At 47.2% G+C, this 7,943-nt stretch overlaps 2 non-coding genes across 2 annotated transcripts; both read left to right on the top strand.

Moving 5' to 3' along the window:
- Nucleotides 1-4,478: 4,478 nt before the first annotated feature.
- TRNAN-GUU (transfer RNA asparagine (anticodon GUU)) lies at nucleotides 4,479-4,552 on the top strand. Its single transcript has one exon. It is a non-coding gene; the product is annotated as a tRNA-Asn (tRNA).
- Nucleotides 4,553-4,763: 211 nt separating this feature from the next.
- On the top strand, nucleotides 4,764-4,836 carry TRNAV-AAC (transfer RNA valine (anticodon AAC)). Its single transcript has one exon. It is a non-coding gene; the product is annotated as a tRNA-Val (tRNA).
- The last annotated feature ends 3,107 nt before the right edge of the window (nucleotides 4,837-7,943 follow it).

The following is a 7,943-nucleotide window of genomic DNA, read 5'->3' as shown; positions in this document are numbered from 1 at the left end:
AGCAGAAGGCAGGGCAATGTGCGGGGAGGACAGAGCTGTGCAGCGGCACCCGCGCAGGAGGGAGCTGCTGACGGGACACAGCGGCGGAGGTGGTGCAGGTCCCGGGGCAGCCGTGGCACGCTCCTCTCTGCTTTCGAAGGCTTCCCAAAGACGGCTTCGATCTGGCAGGGGTCTCATATTCAAGGCGATGGCAGTCAGGCTCCGAAGCTTTGAAGCTGCCGTAAGGTAAAGAAATAGATAGCAGGAGGGTACGGCGGCCGCTCTGCCGGCTGGCCCAGCCAAGACCCGCGCCAGCACCCCGTGCGCCGCTCGGGCCGGGCTGCTGGCTGCGCGCCTCCTCTTCCCCCTCCCTGGGCGCTTCTTTCCCACCCCTTCGGTTTTATCACGCCGTCGTGGGGCCCGTGCGAGACGTGGCTCCTCTCCCTGTTCCCGCGGCCCTGCAAACCCGGCCCGTTACTGCCTCTCACTGGGGTTCGCACTGACATCCCCAGGCACAACACGGGGCTTTCCAAACCACCGGCTTGGCTGGGCCAGAGCCTTGCTCCCTGCGGTCTGCCTTGGGCGGGATGTGCATGGAAAGGGATGACCTGAAGGTTGCAGGTGAGATGCACCCCCCCCCCAAAAAAAACCAAAACACATTGCACCAGTTTCAGGATTCTTGAACTGATTTATGCATATGCAGGAAAAAAACCCAAACTTTGCCAATGAGCATCTGTGTGGTATGACTGGCCCAAAATAAACGCTGCGGGTCTTTTTTTAAGTATAACATTAAACTGAACATTTCCAAGAAATTTTAAGGAAAAGCAGAAGAAATTAAGAGGGTATGAGACCCATTACTGCAGCAGAGCAACCCTATTGTAAACATAGTCAGGTAGAGCAGAAAACTAGCACCCCAGGAACCAGCTGGCACCCCAGGAAAATGCTGTTTGACTGGAAGAAACATTGGTGCAAAGCACCTCCATCATATTGCACCTGGCCATTTGAGATAAGGAATTTTTTCAAGTAGGACCCCCCCCCCCCCCAAAAAAAAAAAAAAAAAGTGTATGCAAGGGGAAGCCTTAAGGAGAGAGGTCTGCATCCACAGTAACCACCAGGTCCAGTCTGTGCTATTCAAGCACAGGTAATTCTGCATTTCATCAGCTGCTGTTTGATCCCAGCCCTTCCGCTTTCTTTACTGTTATTTGAAATCCACATCTTCCTGTTTGGGGAAGATAAACTTGACAGAGTGAGCTATGAAGCCCACGGAAATGTACACAGCTGGCAAGCTTTTCCAGTTGTGCCATGATACTTCCAGCACATTAATCTCCTTCTCTGGAAATCTTTAAGAGCCATTCAAAATAATTCCTTCATAGAAATACTTTCGTACTGAATAGGAAGAGACTGTGGATGCAGATCTAAAAATATCTTTTCAGATATTCATCTTTTCTCTACTCATATACACTGTTGCAGATCTTCAGCTGTCAGCTGCAAAGGCTTGAACGTAAGTGTGTGTCCTAATAAAACCTGCCCTGGTGAAGCTCCTATATTTAACTTGCAGATGACACGCAGCCATCATGCTTTATCAGAAATGCAGTGCAACACAAGCCCCTTGGACCGACCGGTTAACACCAGCACAGCACTTTGCAAACTTAAAGCACCACATAACCACCAAGTATATGGTACATATACGTATGTGTGACATCATTTTGCTTAATCATCGCATCCTTCCCAAAATCGGACGAAAACCCGAAAGGAAATATGAACAGAGCAGGAGATGTGAAGTGCAGCACGAAGCAAAAGGCAATGCTGCAATTTTTTAAATGCTTCTGTCATTTCCCACCACCTCCGGACCCTGGAGTTGGGCTGTGGGTAGGTGACCGTGGTGAAAAGCCGCCCTCGAGGGCTCTGCGGTGGATCTGAAGCGATCTGTACCAGCCCTCCTCGGCAGGCAGACCTGGGAGCCACAGCTACATCCCAGCGCAGCCAAACGAACGAAGCCGTGGGCGCCGTCAGAGCAATGCCTTGGAAAACCCTCCGTCTCCCTGAGGAGGCTGGAGGCCGCTCTTTGGACACCTCCGCATCTGCAGGCGGAGTGGCGCCGAGGCCCTTCCAGCCCGGATCATCCCGCGGCTGCGGGATCCCCAGTTCCTGAGCGGGAAGGGGCTGTGGGAGCGCTGCAGTCTGCCGGTTACATTTCCACAGGCTGCGTTTTGGAAGTTTCTGCGACGCAGCGAGAGCGTTTCAATTCAAATCCCCTCCACCAGGATGCCCGAACCCCCCCTCCCGACCCGACCTGGTCACAACGGCAGGTTTCGTGTTTTCCCCGTCATCACTGAGACTCGGGGAACTGAAGGGAGTCCAGGACAGCCCTTTCGGAGACCTTCTGGGGGGAAGTCCTCGTGGTTTGTCAGGAAGCTATCGATTATTGCTCTCGGAGAGCTGCTTTGCGACGAGTGGTAGAGCCACCTTGTGGGGATTGCGTCCTTGTCGTCCTTCCCTCCCTCGCCCCAGGAAGCAGCTTGTCGGAAACCTTGCCGAAATCGAGCTGCATCTTTGCGATGGCTCCTCGCAGCACAGCGCCCCGGTTATCTTGTCAAAGAAGGAAATCAGATTGTCTTGACGTGCTTTATTTCTGACAACGCAGGCCGGCTGTCTGTTACCACCTCATTATCTTTTACACAGCTGCAGACTGATTGTATAATAATTTTGTTTTATAAAATTTTTAGAACTGAAACCAGGTTTGCCTGGGCGAGAATTCCCTTCTCATCCGCTCCCCTTTAAGATGGTTTTTTTGCCCTGACTCATTTTTATAGGGTGTATCCACTCCCTATTAGTTTTTCCAAATAATGATTAAAGCACCAGACATTGCTTCAGCAATCTTTAAATATTGTGGGATGAATTTTGACCTCCATTCCTTAAGCTTCTTGTCACAATTAGTCCCTATTTATTAAAACTGTAGGGAAAAAAGATACTGAATACTTTGGTCATTGATTAAATAATAGGCCTGGGCTAATTTTTGTCTTCCTCTTACTTTCAATGTATGGATAGAACTTTTCTGTGCTGGCTTTTATGTCTCTGAAAGAAGCTTTCAGATTTCCATCTCCAGTTCTCCTGCCAATGGATACTGCTCTAAACCCCTTTTTCTTCTATTTGTCTACTATTTCTCTGTTCCTTGATCCTACCTAAAAAGCCACAGAAACAACAGAAAAGAATGAGAATGTTTATTTTTTTAATCTGAAGAATATGCAAACTCCAAACCTGATATCTTCAGATTAAAAAAAAAAAAAAAAAGCCCAAACCCTATAGGAGAAGAAGTGGAAACACAAAGCTAAACTCTTCCACGGCCCTGAGCAACAGGGAGGCGTTTCATGGCTTTGGTGGCAAAAGGGACCTTTGCGCTGCCAGGAGCCGCTGGTGCTGAGCAAAAGGGGCCACAGCAGAGCCCCGCGCTCCAGCGCATCCTCTTCCCTCAGCACCTTTTCCCGGCAGGTTCCCCACGCAGCCCTCTTTGTAATTTAAAACAACCACAAAACGGTACCTCCAGGGAGCAGTGCTGGCACCACCGGAGGCGCTTTCTGCCTGAATAATCCTGCCCTCTGCTCAGCTCCGCTCCAGGACCCAGATGTGTTGCTTTGCACCCCAGCATAGCGCTACGGACATCGACTTTTTATAGTTTTGGGGTGAGAGAAATATCTCCACTGGGCCTGTGGCACTCACAACCAGAGAGAAAAATATTTTTTAAACTTAAACCAAATATGGTTTTACAGCCACCACCATTGGCAGAAAGACTCACAGAAATTGCCTTTAACTGCATGATTTAAATGAACTAGACTGCAAGCCGGTTATATTCCTTCCCGCTAACAGCATTTTTTTCCAAAGCATGTCCCCTGCCTTTATGTCCCATAGCAGAGGGCTCCCACGCTGGCCTGACTGACAAGCATTTATGGCCATCGATAGAGTAAGTGGGAAAAGCTGTTTTGCATTAGGGTGTCAAACTTGCTGCTGAGAGGGCCCTGCTTTGGCGGTTAATTACAGCCTCTGAGCTGAGGTCTAAATTCAATTTTTTGTACTTGATCAATACCAGATCTCCCAGTCACTGACAAATTTGCACAGAGACTAAAGGGCAACTGGCGCCACTGTGAGGAAATGATACTTTTATTTATTACGGATGCAGTTTCTTATTGCCACATTCGGCATCCGTGTGAAGCACGTGTAGGCCCATGCCACTTCTCTTTGTTTCTCTTCCTTCCTCATTTTCCTTTTCCTGTCTTCCCTGTCTTTCTGAGCCTTTTTCGTTCCTCTTTCTATTTTTTCCTCCCGTGTGAGGGCGCACATTACGGTGCTGGTTGGGGCGCTCAGGGGCCTCTTCTTGTTTTTATGAACGTCTGCACTTTCACCCTGCTCGCGAGCTCCGGGCAGCCGCGGCGAGGCGAGGCGCGGCGCGACGGAGGGCGCCCGCGTAGCCATCAGGACGGCGCGGTGGATCTTGTTTTTAGAGCGTCTCTGTGGCGCAATCGGTTAGCGCGTTCGGCTGTTAACCGAAAGGTTGGTGGTTCGAGCCCACCCAGGGACGGGCAAGGGGTGTTTTTGGTCGGCGGCAGTTTTTTTCTTCCGTGGGAAATCGAGTGGGGCCGAGGTCCTCCCCGCCGGGCCGGTAAGCCGGTGGGAGCCGCCGCCGCCCCGCTCTGCCGCTCCTTGCAGCAGCCGCCTTCGGGAGGGGGCACCGCCCGCATGCGCCAGGGCGAGCGGCAAGGGCCACTCCAGAAACCTTTTCGGCAGCGGCAGTTTCCGTAGTGTAGTGGTTATCACATTCGCCTAACACGCAAAAGGTCCCCGGTTCGAAACCGGGCGGAAACACCAGGCGCTTTTTTTTCCTCACCGCCCAATTTTTCCAGCTCTCCGTCTAAAACCAGTCTGATTTCACATTGTGGTACCGGGAGCAGAACGAAGCCGAAACCCAGAGCGCTGCAGCCGCACTGCCACAAGACTGCAGCAGTGCCTGTTGCCTTCAGCGTGACTTCAAGGAAGCTGCTGCAGCGGAGTCACTGCACGGCAGCCACCGCTCATCTCAGGTGTGTGCTGACCCAGCACGCTACCGGGCAAATACACTGCAGTACTGCACTGATCCAGCACGCTACTGGGCAAATACGCTGTGCTCCATCACCCCAAGCACCGTGCGCACACCTATGGATTCAGAAGCATAACCAGACCTCTCAGGATTCCAAGCAGCACATGGCATGGATTCAGTCAGCAAGGCTGCTTCCTACATCCAGGTCTCAGGTCCTGTGGTTGTACAATATTCACTACTAAGGGGCTGAAAGACCATATCATTATCATATGGAATCCTTTCTTGGGTGGTAACTACTTTTCAAAAACTGCAAACATGCTCTCACACTACTGTAGACACAGTTTTTCCTAGAATCAAAAGTTGTAACCTCAGTTATAACCAATTATTGTTAATACAGGGCAGAATATTCCTATTAATTTTTCTACTTGCTATTTTAAATTTTAAGTAAACAGTGTGACTACATAGCATGTATGTACTGTATGTCTTTGCAATACATATATGAAGCCACAACCTCTGTCAAGCCTTCCTTATAGAAAGGTTTTGCACTTGAGCTAGGCAAGGGATCGGAAGCGTACCGTTACAAGAAAGGAGCACGCTATACTGCAAGGACATGGCTAGATGTTTTATTTTTAAGATTTGGTTCATTCCATCACTTAAACTTTCCCCTTAAAAACATAATCTCAGTCTGTCTGCTTGGAAAGATAACCTAAAGGAGGAGAAATGAGTCTAAACTTAAATGACTTCAGTGTCATCAGAAAACTTGTAGCAAAACCTTTAAAATGATTCCACAACCAAATGACAGCATTTTCACTGCTTGCACTTGAATGGCAGAAGCTGTAGAAGAGGTTTGGCTAATTAGTCTAAGCACTGCTGAAGTTTTGACTGGAACTGAGGGCATGTGAGATAGTGGCAGTCAACACTCAAATTTATGGTGTTGAGGAATGAAGAATGTGAAAACCTCATCTTCCCAATGAAAAGCAAGACTTGAAGGAGGAGGGAAAAAAAAGAGAGATTATATGAAAACTGCTAGCTCCTTATAAAATTCAAAAGCACAACTTAATTCTTTCTTACAGCTTTCCCCATTATTTGAACCTCTTGCACTACTACACCTATAGAAAAAGCAAGTCACTGAAAATATGACTATTGAAAAATAAAATGAAAACAAACCACACAACAGGTAGATTTAGTGTATGCAAGAACTGTAAAATACTGCTTAAAGGATCAAATACATATTTCCTAAATACTTAAAAATTATGGACCACTCTCTCTAAGCCAAAGAAATGGAACACACAGTCCACTAAGAGTAAGATATAATAATTATGGGTTTTCTGACTATTCTGCTCTTTGTTTCCGGCAGTTGCACAGAAAATTTTTGCAACAGTACCAATTACCAGGACTGGAAGTTCATTTTTCTAAACATGAAAGGTGAGATTCTTCCCTGCCTCCTAGACAGGTACTTCTATGTCAGGTTTCACAGAATATTGCCAACTCTTATAGTTCACAGGTATTTTATCATATTGCCTCTTTCCCCCATTTTTAAACTGGAAAATTGGGGCAGGATTAGAGCTATCCTAAACCCTATTCTTGAGCATTATACAAGCCTCCTTAGATAGTGTTTTAAACAAAAGAACAATATGAACCCACATTCAGGGAGAAGCCTCTTCTTAAGATTTCTTCAACTTCCCTCCAGAAAACCTAAGTTAGGCACGTTTGGACCCTTAACACCCAACTGATTAGTCTTCCAGTCTTGGCATTAAAAAAGGCCTGTGAGGCCTTGGATTGTAATCCGAGTCTGCCAAAACTGCCGAACTGAAGACATGAGTTTGGCTCACTGGACCTCAAAACTGGAGAGCGAAGACCTACTTTTCTACACTCCTTTCTATCATCTGCTCTTCTTTGTGTGTCCCACAGTTCCACCACATTGTGCTGTGCAGCTCCAGTACCTCCCCTAGAAACAAACTCTGTTTGTGTACGACGCAGAAGGGGACATGCTGCGATAAGGCTTGATCAGCCGCCTCATCTGGTTAACCTCAGTGTCTCTTCTTCTCTGCATGCACTGCCACCCGTGGGTCTACACTTGGACCGTAAGCTCTTCCACCGTGAGGCCGAACCCTGGCCGACTCTGAAGCCCAGCGCATGCTTGCAGAGCGGGGTACAGAATAATCTGCTCAGGAAGTTACCTGCTTTGCTCTTCAGAGCACAAAGTGGCTCATTAAGGGAATAGCAGCTATTTAGCTTTGCAAAAGGAAGACAGAGGACACAATTGCTCTCTATTAATACATTGTCAGGAAGGGAATAATTATTTAAGCCAAAACCCAATGTCAGAACAAGAATAAATGGCAATAACCAACCATGAAAAACAAGATGGAAATTAGGAGATTTCTAACAAGCAGCACAATGAATTTCTAGAGCAGTCTTCTAGCAAGTGGAGAGAGGGCTGCAAAAAAATCCATGTAGAGAGCTCCTTTTCAGATGGGCTGGTTTCCTGCAGACAGCATGAGATGTCTCCTTCTTTTTCATATACTTTTTATTAAAAAGTGATTTACTATATCATAAAGTAGTAAGATCGGAACCAGAGCCACTTCTTCCACACAGAGCTGATTTTAACCTTAAAAACTGTAAATTTCTAAGTGTCACAATTGTGCCTTTCCCAAATCAGAAGACAAATTAGACTGTGATGCAAGAGGTGAAAAAAACATGTAAAATACAATCCCAAGTGCACAAAGCCATCGGACCTTTTAAAATTTACCCTAAAACATTGATAAACCTACAAAATAAAGTGACTAATAACTGCTCACTACTCATACTTGCTATATGCCCACCTAATATATTTCTAATTGACAGAAAACTGATACATTACATTCTCTTCACTGCAAATAAAAGGCTGATCATCCAG

Source organism: Apteryx mantelli, chromosome 1 (genome assembly GCF_036417845.1).
Source record: "Apteryx mantelli isolate bAptMan1 chromosome 1, bAptMan1.hap1, whole genome shotgun sequence".
In the NCBI taxonomy this organism is placed as follows: domain Eukaryota; kingdom Metazoa; phylum Chordata; class Aves; order Apterygiformes; family Apterygidae; genus Apteryx; species Apteryx mantelli.
The sequence above is the reverse complement of the archived record's forward strand: the minus strand, read 5'-3'. Positions and strand labels throughout refer to the sequence as shown.